Below are 20,608 nucleotides of genomic sequence, written 5' to 3' on the forward strand. Positions count from 1 at the left end.
GTCAGAGACTGGGAATGGTAGTCCCCCATCTCCACACATCGAGTAGGAGTGGGAGGTGTAAGGAGTTGCAAAGAGCCTGCCCACAGGGACAAGTTAGCAGATTTTGCATGTCCTTAGCCTGGATTCCCAAACCTGGGTGGGTCACAGTGTACTTGACTGGTGTTCACACTGAACTCTGACACATGACAGGTTATGTTTCACGAAAGATTCAATTACGTCACAGAAAAGTTAGACTGAAGGGAAGTGCCCTGGGTTCATAGCATAGCTGCACTGACATCCAATCAGGAGGAGTGATTCAAAGCATCCACTGCTAGAGCTGGGGTTTCAGAACCCGGAAGTCCTTCCCATGTGTCAGGCATGGTGGTGTGTACCTACGGTTCCCAGTCCTAACACTTAGCAAGAAGACCAGGTGAGGTCAGGAGTTTGCGACCAGCCCAGGTACCAAAACAAAACAAACAAAAAGAACAAAACTGAAGAAACAAATGTTCCTTTGAAGGTTGTACCTGATTTCATATTTACTCCGCTGCACTACGGCTGAAGTCATTCAGCTGTTTGCCTTGGTCTGGTGGGTAAAGATAGGTTATTGCCTCCAAGTGCCCCTGACCTTCAGTGTTCTCCCAAAGCAGCCCTTCAATGGACTCTGAACTTGTGACCTTCAGCTGTTGCCAATCCCTACCTGAAAACAAGTGCACCCATAATTTGCAGCTGTGAAACACTGGGCTCAGCTCATGTGCTGATATCTCAAAAGAGCCTAGCCCAGACCTTTCTGTGTTCTGGTGGAATGGCTCTTCCTCCCTTCACCCAAGAGCTTCAGCAGTTGGTATGTGGAACAAAGAATCTAAGGCTAACACTATATATAGCTCTGCCACTATGAGTGTCATGGGATTGAACCTCTCTCAGTTACTCCAGTCTCCTTGATGAAGAATGTGATCCACCTCCTGGAGTTACTGAGCTTTCAACCTGTGTGTTGGGACCACTTTGGGGGTTGAATAACCCTTTCACAGGAAACACCCAAGACCATCATAAAGCACAGATATTTTCATTAAGATCCTTATCAGTGACATTATGAGGTAGGAATGAAAATAAGTTTATGATTGGGGTGATCACAACATCAGGAACTGCACTAAAGGGCAATGAAGGTTAGGAGAAGGTTTGGGAGCTCTGCCTTAGAGAAAGCCATGATGGTGAGGCATGCTAGGAATCCATTTATCACAACTGCAAACTCTTCCCCTCCCCTCTACGCTGAGCACACACCGTGGCTCTGAGAAGATCCCCGATTCCCAGACACTTCTACCTGGTGCTACATGCAGATGGTCGTAGAACGGTAACCAATACCTACGTAAAGTTGAGAAGCAAAACAATGGTTGAGATAGCTCCCACCACCCAGCTTCCAAGCCGTGAGACTCCAATTACAAGCTTGGCAGTTTTGTTCTATGTACACCAATCATGAATTTGGGAGCCTCCAGTGAACACAAGCTTGATGCTGACTCAGCCTCAAGGCATTGCTTTCTCCTTTGCTATTAAGCAAATGATGCAGTTTTCCACTAACTAGTATAGTTTAAAAAGGCTATGATGTTACCTTTCTTAGCAAGGGATAATTATAAATAATGTTGTATTGTTTTCTGATATACTTATCCTGCTCTAAAATGTTGTTTAGTATATTTGAGTTTTACTTCTTAGCTTTTTTTTGGGGGGGGGGCTTTATTAGGTGACATTTCTTAGCGATAACACAGAAACACTAACACAGTTCAACCAGCACTACCAGGTTGAAGCACATAGGAAAGCAACAAGAATCCATGGAAAGCCCACTAACCAGTCTTCACTGGATGGGTTGAGGATTTCTGTCTCTAATTTTGTGTTTTCCTTTCTTAGCCTGTGACATCATGGGTACAGTCAGAGGTCTGCTTACAAGTTTCTGTGCTGATAGAAAACATTATTGGAGCCATAGTTTGCGAGGAGAAAAGTTACATAAGCCACACACCTGGAGTCTTTGCCATTAATATCCTGTGCTTGTGAGTGGGTATAGGGATAGAAATGGCTCAGTAGTTAAGAATGTGCACAGCTCTTTCAGTTCCTAGAGACCAAGTCTGGCGACTTACAGCATCTTGCAGTTCCAGGTTTCAGGGTTCTGGTTCCTCCTCTGGCCTCCCTAGGTACCTGAACTCGTACCCCCTACCAAATGCAGGAATAACAATAATGATAAAAACGAATCTGTTAAAAAGTCTCTACTAAAATAAAAAAATACTTTTAAAAAGAAGTCCCTTGAAGCAGTTACCTGTGCTCTTACTTTATGTCCAAAATATTTAGCAAGACTAAAGATCACCTTGAATTCTCATCTTAGAGTTTGCTACTGACATTGTAGTTATTGTTTATGAATGGCAATTATTGTTTATGAAAATACAAAGACTACACGGGTGGTGATCTCTCTGTTTGCTGGTCATTCATGGCCACAGTCTATGGTAGGAATGTGTTCAGAATCAAAAGCCCTGCTCTGTTCGGCAGGTGCCAACAGGGTTGGCACAAGAGTGACTTGGGTGTGCACCACTCTCATCTAGAACTGGATCTGATGGAGACCTACCACTTGGGCTAATTCTCTGTAATTGAAGTTTGTTTAATGATATTGTTTCTTCAATTAGAATTTTTCAACTCCCCCCCCCCAACACACACACACACACACACACACACACACACACACACACATCCTCCTCCTCCTCGTCCTCCTCCTTTACCCTGTTTGCTCTTGCAAATTAAAGAACTATACCATGTTTAAAATGAAACAGAAAGTAAACTTTGTTAGTCAGAAAGCCACTCAGGACATCAAGCCATAGCCACACCGAATGTGGTGTGTGAAGCAGGCTCTTCCCCACCTCAGGCTTGGGTCGATGTTCTATCTAACGCTGATCAGGCACAGGTGGCCAAGGTCCCTTTGAGAGGCAGGAAGGGTCGCTCTGCCTCCTGCACCACTTGACTCTGGCAGGGCCTCTTCGTGGTCTGATCTGAGAGGAGGCCTGTCAGTTATGAGGTAACCTTTTCGTTCTGTGCTGGAGAAAGTTTAATTCTGAACTGTGAAAAGATTCAGTAAGTCACCGCAAATCACCCCAAGTGAAGCCCAAACTGAGTAATTTACACAGCACTTTGTGATCTTCAAACACTTGGCAGGGGTAATTATTCATGCCCGACATGGGGCCTTGGGGCCCTAGCTCCCTGTTTGTTCTAAGGCAGAGCAGAGGTGTTTGAAACCGGCAAGAGACGAGCAGAGTTCCTGAGATCATGGCTAATGTGACACCCCCAGGCCTAATCTTCTCAGAGCACCAGGATAAAACAGTGTCCATTACAGAATCAGCCTTCATCCTGCCTCCTTCTGAGCCGGGCCACTCTAGCAGCCAGCTCAGAGACAATTGAGAGAGGCCAGACTTAATCAGGCCTTAGGAGCCGGGCAGAAGGATGAGGCTAATCTCCACATTTAGTCCTTCTGTTTGTGTGGACCTGCCTTGCCTGGCCCTGGCAGATCAAAGGAAGTTGGCAAAAATCAGATTAAGCCTGGAGAAAAGGGAGGGGGGTTTGAGCTGTGTGACAGCCAAATTTTTTTCCCCTCTTTGCCTGTGTTGTGTACATTTACTAAGACCACACAGTTAATCCTGTGAGCTTTCAATACGCCCTGATTGCCTTTTCTTCTCTCTCCCCTCTTTCAACCAATAAAAAAGCCATTAAACTGAAATTCTGTATGAACTGTGGAAATGTGAAGGTTGCTCACAGAAGGCTGGCAGAGCAGCTCAACTCTGCAGAAGTTCAGTGATCTGAGGGGCAGGGAGCCACCATGGGTCTGCTTACCCTCCTAAGGAAGGGCAGTGGCCTGGCGTTTCTGGAGACAGACACAGAAGAGCCGAGTGGAGCCAGCAAGACATCAAGCCATTAACACAGGCTGCCGTGGAGCCGGGATGGTGGTCGGGCAGGTGCAGGAGTGGTGCGGTGACATCTGATCTCAGGGACAACCACCTTGCCACAGAGAGCAGCGATGGAGAACATATGGGTTGGACCAATTAAACCAGCACCCGTGCGTTTTCTTTCTGAGAGCACGCTGAATTGCTAAAGTCTGTTTTTATCTCCCTCCTCCTAAGTGTGTTTTTGTGAACAGTGCCATCGCATCTCTCCTCGGTGGCTTCTGCCCCTGCACACAGTTCTAGGGGCCTTACAGCTCCAGTCGCATGGACAGATGGGTAAGGAGAAGTAAGCAAGAGAGGGATTCACACTCTCACAGTGGCTGGCAGTCACCTGCTGTTTGTAAATAGTGACATGTGGGCACCAGCGGCGTCCTTCAAGCTAGGAGAAATGTGTGCCACTAAGTTGAATGCGCAGAAGGCAACCCTGAGTTGGTACCCAGAAGCTCAGAGCAGGTTAACTGCGCAGGTCTGCGGCGGCTTGGCAGGGTGTGGCCAGTGGAAGCAAGGCCAGAGGCACCAGGGAAACATCCGTCAAAGGGCCATTGGTCTCTCTCATTCCTTCCTGCATCTTGCAACCCCCAAGTGGTGCCAGAAGGGAGCTGTGCGGCCGCTGGGTCTTGGCAGTGGTGCTCACCTCATTAGAGTGGATTAAGCCGTGATGCTGGGAAGGATAAAAGGTGAAAAGCCAACACAGCGCCGGGGCGGCCACCAAAAGCTCCGAGTGTCATTTGTGCACTGTCGCCATTATTGACTTGCACCCATGTGGTTCGCACTTTTCAATTACCGTCTGCCAGCAAGGTGGCTGGTAATTGCAGAGGCTAGTGCATGAGCACAGTGCCAGGGGACCCTCCTGGCCTTCTTCACCTTCCTTGATGCTCAACGGCAGGATGTTCAAAGACAAAGGTCCAGGGCCTGGGGCCATCCCCAAGGACGTGGGGAGGGGACGATGCCATTAACAAAATTAATAAATGAGAATCACACCTCTCTGGCAGGGTGGCCTGAGATTGGCAGCCCCTATGAAACAGGGACCTTGAAGGGCTCTGCTGCCTAGCCTCACTGGAGAATGCCTGACTTGAAAGCTCCCTAAGAAGTAAAGACACGGGAAAGCAAGCTGCTTCAGCCCTGTGCAGCTGCCTCAGCCCTATGCAGCAGTGTTCTCCAGGCCCCCAGACCTCCAGAGCTCCAGCACCACACAGTCTCCCCACCACTAGGGAGGCATGTCTCCTTTTGCTCACATTATAGAAAATAAAGAAAACCTAGTCGAGATGCACACAATGTGAGTGCAGGCACCTGGATCATTTTGCAGGTTGCTGAGGGAGACAGAATTTCATTGGGCAAAGCCTGTGTGGATAGAACCGCACAAACAGACACAACGCATGGCTCCAGTCTAGGAGCTGCTTTCTGCTCTCCTGCCCTCAGCACCCTTCCTATTCCACAGGGGCCCCTCAGTGTCCTTCTCAGCATGCAGAAGGGTTGGTATGGGGCAGTGTGCATGGTTTAGGGGTTGAGGACTGGGAGAGTCACTCTCAAAGTGCCTTGCACTGTGGTCTCCACAGTCTTCTGGCTTCCTGGGCTGTTAGAGCAAAAGGAAAGCCAGATCTTGTGTAAAGTTCCAGTCCTACTGGAAAATAAGACTGTTGCTCATTAAAAGCCTGCTCTTTTCTTGTGATCAACAGAAGGGTCAAGTATGGATTGAAGAAGACACAGTATGTATTACTAGTAGTCGAATCTCCTGAGTTTCTGCTTAGAATACTACAAGTTCATTCACTCAGTGCACCATTCTTGATTCTTAGCAAAATCCCAGGTGCTGTGTGTGTTAGTGATGTGTGTACATACGCACATAAATATACACGTGTGCATATGTGTATGAGCATGCATGTGGGTATGTCTGCATCTATGTGTGTTAATATACAAATATACATGTACCTATATGTGTGTTCAAGTAAACATGCCTGTGTGTCATGTATGTATACTGAGTGTACATGTGCATGTGTGTATATTGTGTATTTGTGATTATACATGTCTGTGTTTATGATATGTGTATGTGTGATATGTGCATGCGTTGATAGGATAGTACAGGCCTGGGGAGGTTGCGAGCCGGTGGCCGGCAGGAATAGCTGGTGCTGAACTAACTCTCGCACAGGACATTGCTTGGATTTCAAATCTATGGTAACCTGCTACCCTTTGTCCCTGTCTCCTATCCACTGCACCCCCCAAGCCCCCCCAAACCCCAGGCAGGATGCGCCTGGTATGGCCTGACTCTGAGAGGCTACAGGTGGATGGAGACCCATTCCCAGTACAGTGCTGTTGGTCTCCTCTGGGGACCGGACCTTAACCATTGGGCCTCAGGCCAGAAGCAAGGCACCAAGGAACCGGGAAGATTTGCAAACAGATTCGCCCCCCAGAAAGGAGCCTCCGAGGCGCTTCCTTCCCCTGCTCTTCCTTGCACGGAGACAGCTCTCTCTCACTCAGTGGAGAAACTCTCTCACTCAGTGAGTACAAACATGCATGAGACTGTACACGTAGGGTGTGTACATGTGAGTGGCATGTGCAATTGTCTCTGTGTTTATGTTGTGTGTGTGTGTGTGTGTGTGTGTGTGTGTGTGTTTGTTTGTTCTGTGTACATGTGTGGCCTCCCATCAGAGTCCAGGACCATTCTTGTCCTATCTCCCGCTCATACAGCAGGTTATGAGCTTTCTGCTTAGGGCATCACTGAGGACAGACCCTCAGGATCAGGATAGGTCATGCTGAGCTGCTGAATTCCAGCCATATTCCTGCCTCATGCTGGGTTTGTATGTGGTTGGCCTTTGAAGTATCACATGCTCAAAGCTGGCCCCCAGTGCAATGAAACTCAGCTGGTGAGGATTTTAAGAGGTGGAGGCTCAGGAGAAGTCATATGTCAGTGAAGGCATTAATGCATTTTCAAGGGGTCCCTGTAAGTTTCCAGTCACACAGAAGTGGACCCTGGATGTCTCTGGTTCCATGTCTTGCTGCCAGTCTCCTCCCTTTTGTCCAAGGGCAGACATCTTCCCATTGCTCTGTCACTTTGTGACCTAGGCATGGTGACCTCAGCCAAACCCCAGACAGGTTGCCTCTTGAGCTTCTAACCTCTAATGCTATGTGCTAAAGAAGTCCATTCTTTAAGTGAAGTAACTCAGACCCAGAAAGGCGGATACAGTGTGTGCTCACCTGTAAGTAGACATTAGCCATAAAGTACAAGACAACCATGCTGCAATCCACAGACCCAAAGAAACAAGTAATAAGGAGGGCCCAAGAGAAGATTGGTGAGTCTCGCTCAGAAGGGAAAACAAAGTAATTAACAGATGGAACTGGAGAGAGGGGGCTGGGTGGGAGGGGGATGTCTGGGAGGGAGGGAATAGAGAGGACTGGGAGTGAGAATGGACATTAATGGGAGGCCTATGGGACTAGGCAGAGACCTGGGATGCATGAGGGCTCCAAGGAGTCTATGGGGTGACCTAGCTGAGATTCTTATCAGGAGGTGGATATGGAGAGTGAAGTGGCCCTCTCCTGTAGCCAGGTGGGACTTCCAGTGGAAGAAGAACATATCAACACACCCACAACACCTTCCACCCCAAACTGTCTGGCCTACAAAATGTGCAAAAAAAAGATGGAGCAGAGATGGAGGGAATAGCCAACCAATGATTTGAGCCTTTACTTGAGACCCATCCCATGTGAGAGAGCCAACCCCTGACACTATTAATGATACCCTGCCATGTTTGTAGACAGAAGCCTAGTGTAATGGTCTCCTGAAAGGCTTCATCCAGCAGTGGATGAAGACAGATGCAGATACCCACAGCCAGACATCAGGTGGAGCTTGGGAGCTAGTGGAGGGTTGAATTGAGCAAGCCAGAGAAGTCAAGGACACCACAAGAAGACTTACAGAGTCAACTAACCTGGGACCACCAACCAAAGAGCATGCAGGGGCTGGACCTAGGCTACCCACATATTTGCAGCAGATGTGTAGCTTAGTCTTCATTTGGGTCTCCTAACAATCAGAGTTGGGGCTGTCTCTGACTCTGTTGCCTGCCATAGCATCCTCTTCTCCTAACTGGACTGCCTGGTTGACACTCAGTGGGAGAAGATATGCTTAGTTCTACTGGGATGAGATGGCCCAGCATGGGGTGGCACTCAAGGGGGGCTTCCCCTTCTCTAAGGAAACAGGAAGGGAGTAATGAGGAGAGGGATTTGTAAAGGTGGGACTTGGAGGAGAGGAGGGAGGGGGGCTACGATGGAGATGTAAAGCAAATAGATAGATAGATAGATAGATAGATAGATAGATAGATAGATAGATAGATAGATAGATAGATAAAACTTCTTTTTTGGGGGGAGTGGGGTACTGCCCACACCAGGCCTTTTGTTGCAGTAACAGAAAGAAGTTCTGCCCTTTTAGAAAGGAAATGGGACAGGAGGTTCCCTTACTCAGCCAGCTTAAACCTCATCAGCTCTTTCTACTACTCCACGGCCAAACTGCAGACCAGAAAATATGAATGACCATGGTCTGAGCTAAAGACAGGGGTGGGGAGGAGTGAGTTCAGACCAGTGGCCAGTGCTGTACCGGTGGCCCTGAGTGCTGCAGAGAAGGTGCATTACATCCTAAGAAGACCACACCCCTACAGAGAATCTTGGAGGAGATAAAGATGCAAAATACCAGTCACCATGGGTCAAAGGACCATCTTGGGTGTTGTCTCCAGGAGTACCTTCTGTCTCCTTTGAGACAGAGTCTCTCATTAGACTGAGACAATTGATTCAGCTGATTTGCTGGCTGGTGAGCCCAGTGGTCCTCTGGTATCCCCCTCCCCGGCACTGAGATCACAAGCATGCACCAACATGCCCAGCACATGTGAGTTCTAAGGACTCAACTCACATCCTTGGGCTTGCAAGGCGAGCACTGTAATTACTGAACGATCTCTGTGGTACATCAGACTGCATTTAAAAGCATGACTCTAGGGCTGGCACAGTGAGACACATCTTTAATCCCAGCACTGGAAAGGCAGAGGCAGGGGGAATCTCTGTGAGTATGGAGCCAGTTTGTTCTACAGTGTGAGTGAGTTTAAGTTTAGTCAAGGCTACATGGTGAATCCTAGTCTCAAAAACAGACAAAAACCTCAAATGAGCAAACCATTACAACACTGAAAAGTCATACCCACAGAGAAATGACGTAGTGATGGTTTCAAACAAGCAGGGGTATGTCCTGATTCCTACGTGAGGATAAGTAGATAGAATGCCCTACTGTGTGCTGCGGAGATAGCTCCACAGGTTAAGTAAGGCTCTTGCTGTCAAGCCTCACACCCTAAGTTCCCTCTCTGGAACCCACAGGCTAGAAAGAGCTGACGGCTGAAAGCTGTGCTCTGACGGTCACACTCCAGCTGTGACACACACACACACACACACACACACACACACACACACACACACTATATTTTTAAAAAGAATGTAATAGAGGCAAAGTTATCGGCCAAAGAGAGTCATAATGAACTCTTGAGAGGTGAGGGTGTGGATACACACCTGTTGGTGACCTCGAGGTCATTCTCCTACTCCATCAACACAGCCCCAGATTTGAAACAAATGAAGAAAACAGAGTCATTTGTGACTGATGCCTATTTCTCAAGGGTATACACTCTTTGTGGCTCACTACGGCCATAGCTCTGTCACCACCAGGCCTGTCCCAGAGATATGTGAGGCTCACATCCAAAGCTATCCATATAAGAAAGTAAAGGTAGCCTAGGGCTCAGGACTGCTGCAGCCTAGGATTCAAGACTGCTTCCTGTGCTGGGGTCCTACTCTGATCCTTCCAAGGAAAATATATGTATCATCTCTGTAGACCCTAGAGGCAGGCCAGCTTCTGGGAATGGCAGGACAAAGCTGTAGTCTTGGAGTAGAAGCACTGAGAGACGAGGGTGAGGTTCAGAAGGAGTGGGGGCTGTCCCTGCTGAGGCTGTCCTGAGTCTATGGCTGTAGCCTGCTCTGGACACATATGTATGAAAGTCACCATCCCACAATCGTGACAGACACACAGGAAACATGTGGCTTATTCACTAGGAGTTTCCTGCTTCCTCTCTTCAGACTGCTACAGCTTCTTTGTCACAGCTCCCAAAAGGTTTCCCTTTTTCATATGTGGTCAATTCACATGGAGATGGGTCTCTGCCCTCCTATTCACACTTGGAGCCTTGCTGTCCTCTCATGAATCTCATATCTGCTGAGAAGCCTTGCCTGTTGGAGAATGCTTCATGACCCTTGTTGAATAACTGAGTGGTGATCTCTTTCTTTCACAAACAAGTCTCCACTCTGCCTTCCAGTTATTCTGTGTTTGCAGGACTCCTCTTACCCATGCTTGTAGCCTTTCATTTCAAACAATGTAGGGAAATGTTAGAACTGTTTGGACCATAATTGCTTCGTGGAGAGAAAGTGAACTAGCTTGTCACTTTGCGGTCTACCATACAAACTTCCTCTGCAGAGTGGCTAAGCTCTGTAGTGCTTCAACCAACCCCTTGTCTTCACAGCACCTTTTTCAGGAGCCTGGTTATAAGTCAGGGAATCATGGTTTGAAAGAATAGGTGGTCTAGATAAAGCAAGAATGTTATAACCATGTGAGACACTTGTAATAATTCAGATTGTCTTGAAGCTCTGTTGCATCCTGCCCCCTCATCTACGCAGAATCTTTCTCCAGAAGAAGCAATCAAGACAAACAGTACTTCTTTTTCTTTCTCTGTTGGACCTTTTGAGACAGGTGTCACTATGTGGCCTAGGCTGGTCTCCAAGGCACAATTCTGCCTTTAAATCCTGAGTCAAGGGATTGCAGATACATTCTACCACACAATGTCAGTATTAAGAGCAGTGTGTAGTGAATCAGAGTAACCTCCATTTTTCTAATCTACTCTTCTCTAGGAAAATGGGATGCAGTTTGAGGCACCAGGGGAGGAATGGAGCCATGGGGAGCAGGTCTGGAGCCAGAGTGGGGTCAAGGCATGTCTAAACTCCAGAAATCTCATCCTCAGACCAGCCTTAGTAGTTCCCCTTCCTCCCTGTCCTGAGCCTGCATTTCCTATGCCCTGACCTTTGCCCACACCAGAGGAGGTCAAGTAGCCTGGGAGCCATGTTAAACTTCCTCTCTCCTTACAAGGCCATGCCCTTCCAAGACAAAGTGTTAATAGTATGAGACACAGGAGGAAGTCTTGGCACACAGGGATGCTGAGTTTCTTCCTGCTTCTCCCCTCTTGGGGTATGGTAATGTTGTGTCTACCCACCCAGGGATAGAAGGTGCACAGGGTGTTCTTTCTATTCCTTTCTGGAGGGTGGGTGACTAGCAGGTTTCACTCATCTGTCATTGGTCACTGAAAGCTCTGATTTCCAAGTGTGTAGTGTCCCCTGGCCTGCAGCTATCTAATTGCCTATTAGTAGATCTATCAAAAGTGGAAGCAATGGGGATCTAGGCCTTCCCTGTTATTAATAAACTACATCTATCTATCTATCTATCTATCTATCTATCTATCTATCTATCTATCTATCTATCTATCTCACCTGGGAGTTGAGAGAGCACACTGGACAATGTGCAGTCACAGAACAGCCTCTACTCTGCTTTGGCCTTTGGCTTCTTGAAGAGCTCTGAGCTCAAGCTCCAGACATGTTTCTTCGGGTCAAGGATTAGGAACACACTGCATATGACTGCTTAGCATAGATGCCTAAGCTTTATAAAACTTATGTAAGACCTGTGGACTGTGGATGCAACAGTACCATTAGCAGTGTTTTCCCTACATACCATGGGTGTGAACTAGTAAAATAGCCATGAGAAACTCATCAGAGGACCACTCATCACTTACACAGTAGGAAATAGTAGCAGGCATCCAGAGTGTCATGGCTGCTGAGTGATGTTGACATTGTGGGGGACAGATTCAGGCAAGGGCAACACGAGAGGCCCAGGAAGCTCTCACCTAGCAGCTTTTCAGAGGCAAAGGTTTCTTTAGCCCTTACTCAGGGGCCAACTCTCTTGAGAGGTAGCACCCAGCAGTTTGTTTCCCACCATCCCTGATCTTTACACCTAAGTCCTGCCATCTCCATACTGAGATTCAGATTTTCACAACAGCAGAGCACCATTAGCCCAGTCCCAGGAGAGTCCTTGCCTTCTCCATACCTACCGGACTGTGGCTTCCAGGCTGTGTGTGGTGTGTGTGTGTGTGTGTGTGTGTGTATGAGTGTGTGTATGAAAGTGTGTGTTGTGTACATGTGTTTGAGTGTGTGTGCATGAGTATAAGTGTGTGAGTGTGTGTATGGGTGTGTTGTATGTGTGAGTATGTGTGTGAGTATTTGTGTGTGTGTGTGTGTGTGTGTGTGTGTGTGTGTGTGTGTGTGTGGCTGGCTGGCTTCTCATGGAGGTAAAGGCTCTCTCACATGCAGGATGATTCTACCATCTGACACCTACAGGGCATCTCCCAGAAGAAGAATAAGAGGGACTGAGTTCTTTGCTGAAAAAAAAAAGTAAGAAAGAAGGAAAGGAAAGAAGGAAGGAAGGAAGGAAGGAAGGAAGGAAGGAAGGAAGGAAGGAAGGAAGGAAGGAAGGAAGAGAAAGAAGGAAAGGGTTAGGTGTTATGAGTCTGAGGTCTATTCTAGAGGAAAGGCAGGGTCTATGGGTCCCCCTTTTTGCTGATGGAGTACACCTTGCACAGCCTATCCTGTGCCTGTACACAGCACAGTAATCACCACTAACTTATTTTCTGTGATGCACTGAAGATGTGATGCAGAGCAATCCAGCCCCAGCTCTCATCTCTGGGAAGACCTGGCAGCTTTCTGACAGGCCAAGTTTTCACCGATGCAAAGTCTACAGAGCCTGTCAACACGGAAGAATGACTTTGAGAGAAGGTCACAGCCAGGATGCATTAGCAGGCTCATCCCTCCTCCACCCTGTGCCCCCGTGCTCCCCTCTGCATATTAGATGACACCCCTTTAAACTGTTAAGTGCTGCTGTAGTTTTATCGGCCAGTCGCCAACGGGCTCAGGGGAGCAGAGCTATCTCCTATGGCCGTGAAAATTGATATTGAACATGGGAGGAAAAATCTCACAAGCTGATAGCAATTAGCTAAAAAGGATCAGTGGCCCCATGATTCATCACACCGGGGAACCAAAGTCAGCAGGCACAGTTGCCAGGTCGCTCGCTGCTCCTGCTCGCTCTGCTTCTGTTTATCAGGCATACAGGGTGTGACATCTACTTCCCTGGCAGGACGGAAGCTCCTGCAGTCTGTGGCTATCTTTTGTTGGTGTGGTCTGTAGAATGCGCTGGAGGGGATGGATGCTGGCTGTCCACACTGACAAACATCACATTAAAAAGTGGTCACTGCTGTCCACAAGAGAGAATGTGTTGTGTGTCTGTTTGGGGAAGGAAGTAATTTATGAATCTGGATTAGTAAGAGCATTGCATCTGCATTAATTGGTTGAGTTAATAGTGCAAAGCTATCAGAGATATTGATTCCAGGGTCATCATCACTGCCATCCAGAGGGGACCTTCTCTGAGCTACGAACTCGAAACCCTCTCATCATTATCCCTGCCATACCACACTGTTGGCACCATGTGCACACAGAACAACATGTGATGGTGAAGTTGTTTTCTGAAACAAAACTGTCCATGGGCTGGAGAGATGTCTGCCAGTAAGTTGCTTGTGGCTTAAATAGAAGCCGACTTACTTGTGGATCTGACTTAAGATCCCCAGTACTCAAGAAAATAGCTGTGTATGTCAATGAGTATCCATAGGCCCTAACTCAGGGAGGCAGAGATGGGGAATGCCTGGGGCTTGTTGCCTCCCTGGCTAGCTGCACTTTTAAGCTCCCATTTATCAGGAGACCCTGTCTAAAGAGGTAAGATTGAAAGAGATAGAGGAAGGCATCCAAAGTTAACCAGTCCTCCACATTTGCCCTCACATATGAAAACACACACACACACACACACACACACACACACACACACACAGAGGCATACGTTACTGCAATTCTGCTGCCTATATGACTACACACAGTGTAGTCAGTACTTATCACCCAGCATGGGATGACACATTTACTTGAAAATGTGGTATGAGTTATTCCTCATCCTCACTATCCAGTGTGCACAGGGAACCCCCTTTGGCAGACTTAAATACTATTTAGTGCTCCCTTGTTACAACATGCTAAAACTCCTATTTTTTATTTCTTTTTAAAGTAAAACTTGTTGTATTTTATTTATTTATCTCTATGTATATTCTAATTTAACTGAAGGTATTTGGGAAGGCCAGAAGATGACATCAGATCTCCTGTAGCTAGAATTCAGGTCTCCCTAAGTGCGGGTGCTGGGGACTAAACTCTAGAGCAGCACCTACTCCAATGCCCCACAACCACTTCCTTTAAATGTATGCATAATTTGTTTCTCTCATGGAGAACACAGTATCAATCCCCATGTATGTATTGAGAGATCCTGGAGGAGAGCTCAGATCATGAGCATATGCCTTTGAGCAGGCTCTTCCCGTTATTCATATGATAAAAAAACAAATAGTGAGTGTACTGGCTGGTTTTGTGTGCCAACTTAACACAGCTGGAGTTATCACAAAGAAAGGTGCCTCCCTTGAGGAAATGTCTCCATGAGATTCAGTGTAAGGCATTTTCTCAAGAGGGAAGGGTCTATCCACTGTGGGTGCTATCACTGGGCTGGTGGTCTTGGGTTCTACAAGAAAGCAGACTGAGCAAGCCAGAGAAAGCAAGCCAGTAAGCAGCATCCCTATATGTCCTCTGCATCAGCTCCTGCCTCCAAGTTCCTGCCCTGTGTGAGTTCCTGTCTTGACTTCCTTTGATGATGAACATCAATATGGAAGTATAAGCTGAATAAGCCCTTTCCTCTCTAACTTACTCCTTGGTTGTGATGTTTTGTGCAGGAATACAAACCCTGACTAAGACAGTGAGCTTACAGTCTATCTTAATTAGAATACATAACTGAATGCACACATATCTTTTCAAGTGTGTGTGTGTGCACACGTGTGTGCGCGCACATGAGCTTTTTGGAGTACAGATAGCATCCCATCTAAGAAAACTGCTCACAATACCACCGGTGAATTCCAATGCCTCATCTTTCCCACATCATCACAGTAGAGTCCTGAATCTGATGACATGACAGGTTTAAGGCCCTCTGCTGATGGCTGAGCTTGGAAACTCCAGGAGAGCCTATAGCAAGTCTGTGGTAGCCATCTTGAGCCTTCCCTGAACCCACAGATTCCATGTGCCAGGGCAATAAGGAAACAGGGGCAGCTTGCTTCAACAAGCAAGCCTTCATCACCCTCAGCCCCAGAAAATCCCATGACTAACTTGCACACATTGGCTCTAAGGTTGGGAGGCAGACACTCCATGCTTTGGTACTGGCTCCATGGTGGCAGAGGTCCTTCTTGGCTGAAGTTTAGGAACAAGGGTAAAAATCTGAGAGCAAGGAGGCCTGAAGGGGAGGAAGAGGAGGGACATGTCACAGATGAAGCATAGCAGCCCGTGTGTGGAGGCTGGAGGAGGAGGAGCAGAATGGGAAAAGCAAGACATGGAACATGCTTCCAGGCTGGCTGTGGCCACTGCTCTTGGTGAAGCCGAGAACACTGGAGTCGGCAGTGTGCTTTCAGGGCTGTAACTCCAGTCCCATGGACCAACTTTGGGGGTGCTTCCTGAATTCACTAGAAGTGTCCCTCAGTTTGGGCTACGAGGGAAGAAATGTGTGAGGCACTAAACAGGGTCTTCCCTCCCAGTAATTGCACAGGCAATTACTCTTGGAAAGCGAAAAGCCAAGGAGTCAGGTGGAAAGGACGGGAGTGCGGTTCCATAGATGCTTCATAGGTTGTTCAGGGAGCCCCTGAGCAGCCTGTTAATTATAGAATCAATTATATCCAATTTTGGCTTAGTACAGTGATGCTATTTCTTACTTACAAAGGGCTCAGATTCTCGTAGGAATGAAAGAGATCTTTGGGATGAATCCCTCTCAGTTTGTCCATTTCTGAACATCATCCCCCGTACACTTTGTCCTGATTGGTAGTCTAGCCACAACAGAAGCACATTCAGAGTCCGCATCCATCTGCCTGAACCCTCCTCTCACTCAGCTGTCAAGTGTTTGTGGGCCCCTAGTACTGAGCATTCCAGGAGAGTTGCTAGCTGTCCATTAGGGGAGACCCAAACCAAGAGCTCTGACACCATGTCTCTCTCCCCACTTCGCCACGCCTGTTCCTATTTTGGACAGATGATGTATTTTTTCATACCCCCTTTATTTGGATTTGTGAACCGCTTCCTCCACTACAAATGGGGTGCTTATCTCCCCAGATGTACTCTAATTAGAGTTTCATGTGGTCATCCTGTGTCCCTGCTCTGAGCTGGAGGAATTCTACCCACATCACACAGGGCCCAGCAGGATCACATTTCAGGCAATCTAGGAGACCTGGGGGGAGGCATCTGGCTGCACCCTTCCTTGTGCCTTACATGATGTTCGGCTGTTCAGCATCTGTGCCACTTAGGACAACAAGTGCTTAGCAGGCCGCACTTCAAACTGCTGAGGGCTCACGATCCTGCAGTGAGAAAACAGATCCCTGTATCCATTACTGGGAACTTGATCTCTCTGACCTTGCCTCTAAAAGTCAAACAGGAAAGTACCAGTCTGGAAGCTCCTACAGGGAAGGAAATGGCTCTGCTAGCTGTCAGCAGACAGGGAAAGGAGAGCTCTTCTTCCAGATAGATAGCATGACTTCTGATGCTGGCCCCAGCATGATAACTTTGACCTTGATTAGCTTGCTACCCTCCCACTGAAGCCAAGAGCCGAAAATAGCAATGGTGATCACAGGTTCCACTGATGAAGCCTAGGTCCGCTGCACACATGGAGGAAGGACTCGCTGAGGAATGAGAGTATCGAAGTAGGGACTCAACACCTCTTTTCCCCACCACACACTCCTGACACATGCCTGTGGGTTGGCTTGTTCACTCCCCTCTCTACCCCGTTACTCTCATGCCTTCTCCACCCTTGTATATATATCTTGAGCACTGGCCACTATTTTCACTGGCCATAAATCAGTGTACTAGTCCCCTAGCCCTAAGGTATGAAAGGCTTCCAGCCAAGGCCTGTGCTTGAGTACTGGCTTCAATACTGGCTCAACACTAGGTGTTTTTGGAATAGTTGTTGCAGTTGGGTCTCCCTGTCCATAACTTAACTGAAGTTGGTAATATCCTTAGACCTGTGGCAAGTGTGAATACATGCATTTATGCCCCATGATGCCTTATTCTTTTTCCAATTGCGTGATATTACAGTGAGTCCCAGCCCTGGCAGTCCAGTCATTTAACTCCAATCAGGTGGACAATGGGATGCTGGGAATGGAGAGGACCTGGTCCTTTGGAAGGTGTACATCAGAAGATGCAGGCAATGTGGCTTTGGACTCGTCTCAGGCTCAGAATAGTCTGGGACTTGGAGCTGCATGCACTTTCTGCCATTGTGGGGGCATTGGCTCTGCTCATGGCCCAGGAGGAACAAAGTGAATGCCTATACTCCTCCTTTTCTTCTTCGTGAGTTTTCATGCAAGAAGATCATGAAGTATTGAGTTACACACTACACGTGGAGAGGGCTCATCCAGCCACACATCACTTTTCCCTGCATCATTTCTGCTACACAAAGCTCTCAGCCTCACAGGGTCCTAGCCTGGTACCCAGCCTTCAGCAGATGCATTTAGAGACTGCCTGGTCAATTCTTTTAAAGTGAAACACAAGATGCTTGCTCTTGCTTGATAGGTATGAGGTGTGTAGCCACTGATGGAGCTACCTCCAGTCTGCCCCTGCAGAAATAGTGCCTGTTAACACACGTTTCTGCTTGGAGAGGGGCATGGGTACTCAGCACTGTCTCCTGGGCATGAACCCTCAATGATGCTCATGATGCTTTTTTAGTGCCAGTTGGGATATGGCAAGGGATTCTGCCTTGTTTTTCCTAAGCAGTAAAGAGGGCTGGCCACGCAGGTAGTCTGACTCTTCACTCACTTCCTTGGTCATTTGTCTTAGTACCTTCTTGGTTTATATTACTGAGTTGCTACAGTCATGTTCCTATCCCCCAGGGCTACAGTGTGGTGACATGGATCAAGAGAAGGCTTCTTTTGGTTTTGGAGGTCAGGACTTCCCAGGTAAGGTGTCCACAGGCCACTTTTTCTCCACGGCTTTCTGGGAAGGATTGTCCGTGCCTGACTGGCTCCAATAATCTCCAGTGGTCCTGTGCATGCATGTGGCTATGTTCCTTTGTGTCTGCTACATTCTCTTATAGCCTGTGTGTCTCCTTCTGTGTCTTTATGGAGTCCGATTTAGATATCATGCACACAAGCCCAACATAACTTCACTCTATATTTTAACTTAGGTATCCCTTCAGAGATGACTTTTCTAAGTAAGCCACAGGCACTAGTTTTGTGTGTTCAGACCTGGAAAGACACATTTTTAATGATATCACTCAATTCAACTTTAAAGCCATTTAAGGAATGGGGTAAAATTGAGCAAACTTCTCTGCAGGGAGTTAAGGGGGCACAGGCAATTTGTTCCCACTTGACTCTATAAAGTGCATTTTCAGGAGCCAGGAGCCAGAAGGGAGAAAGAAGGCAGGTGAATCCTTCACAAAGGCTTTGTGATTTATTTAATTCCTGCACAAAGCCCATTGTGCAGTCTACGAAGTCTTGTCTTTATTTTGTGAGTTTAACACAGGGTTCACATAAATCATGGAGAATGCTCATCCTATGTGCTGATCTTGCAGTGCCAATAAGCCTTGCAGTAAGAGAACTGTGATGGTTTGGGACGTACATTTATTTCACTCCTTTAAATAAACAATGCAGGGAAGTCTTGGGACCTTGTACAAACACTTAGGGGTCCATACACAGGGAACTCTGTTTTCCTGATATCATTTTTACCAGGATGTAGACTATTTCACTTGCAAGCCTTCTTCTTGGCTTCATCTGAACACCTACAAAGGCAGAGCTTTCTCTGTGAATGAACAGCTAAGGCCTGCCCATTTTCATACCACAGAGCCAGTGTGAACATCTGACTTGTGTCTGTTTAATAGATCAGACTTGTGTTAATTGTGTCTGATTTAATACTTCACATATTTGCTGAATGTCAGCTTGTGAGGAGTCAGTGATCTGGATGGAAGTTTGTGTCAACGTTAGAATCAAACTGCAGGATGCAGTGGCTGTCTGGTCCAGGAAGCACTTGTGACTGCTGTGGCATGGGGAGAGTCAGAGTGTGGACAAATATTCCATCTGGGATGCTACAGACTGGACTGTGCCCCAAATGCAAATGCTGAAATCTAGTCTAGGGGCCCTAAGCATGTGGTGTCACTTTGATGCTGCATCCTTGAAATGCACTTATTCAGATGGTGATGCCCTATGAGGGAAGACCTCCTCATCCTGTATATCTAATATCTTCATTAAAAAAAGAGCAGTAAAGAAAAGAAGATAGACAGAGGGACGGTGTGCTGAAGACAGGGAGAATCAGAGTGGAAGCATGCTAGCAATTGACAGCCACCCCAGCATCTTGGGGTGGGGGTGGCAATGGCAATGAGCACAGATTCTTTTGGAAAGCATTAGAAGGAGCTAACTACACTTTGATCTTGATCTTGGGCTTTACCCTCCAATGTTTGGAGAGAGTAAGTTTTGTCAACACGGAACCTGCCCTTCTGAGGTTCACCCTGTTTAATTTGCTAAGTGCCCCAGGATCCCCCATGGACAGTGATGTGACAGTGGGCATACTTGGAAAGTGCTAGACAAATGTACTGCACAGCTGAGAGAGAGAGAGAGAGAGAGAGAGAGAGAGAGAGAGAGAGAGAGAGAGAGAGAGTTTAACAGTTTCCAAAGTGAAGAGGATGCTATTCACATCAGGAGACAGTGAGGGACACTTGTAACTCAGTACTACTCTCTGATGCTAATATTGCCATGATACAGGAGTTTTTAAAAAAGTAATATACATACTCTTGGGGATGTGTGTACACTACAGACCAACATATCTTATTAACCTAGACACAAATCCCCTAAACAATATGCTATCAAATGGAAGCCAGCAACATGTTCAATAATCACAAACCCATGATAAGTGGGCCCATTCTAGAAATATCAGGCTGCTTCCGTATTCTGAAGTAGGTCACCATAACACACCATGAAACGGACTAAAGAAAATATATTATATTGATTAACATGGTAAAATAATAGGCAGATCTGGGAAGATGTCACAGTGGATAAAGCACTTGATAGACAAGCATGAGGGCTGAGTTTCAATCTCTACTACCTATGTCAAGGTGGGCATGGTGGGATGCACCAGAAATCCTGGAATTTTGAAGACAAGATGGGAGGTACAGACAGGAGAAACAGGAAAATACCCAGAAGCTCATAGTGCAGTCAGCCTGGTAAGTACAGGGAGAATAAGAGATGCTGTCTCTAACAAAGTAAGAGGTGAGAATATGAAGTTATCCTTTGACCTCCACTTGCCGAGCAGGACACACATGAATTACACTCAGACACATGGATGCATACACATCCACAGATATACATTCTTTCACACAGAAAGATGAAAAAGAAAAATATTTACCAACATTCAATGGCCACTATAAAAACATATAGATCCAGATTGTTAACACATGACCCTATTGAGAAAAATGTAACATT

This window comes from Mus musculus, chromosome 13, assembly GCF_000001635.26.
Source record: "Mus musculus strain C57BL/6J chromosome 13, GRCm38.p6 C57BL/6J".
In the NCBI taxonomy this organism is placed as follows: Eukaryota; Metazoa; Chordata; class Mammalia; order Rodentia; family Muridae; genus Mus; species Mus musculus.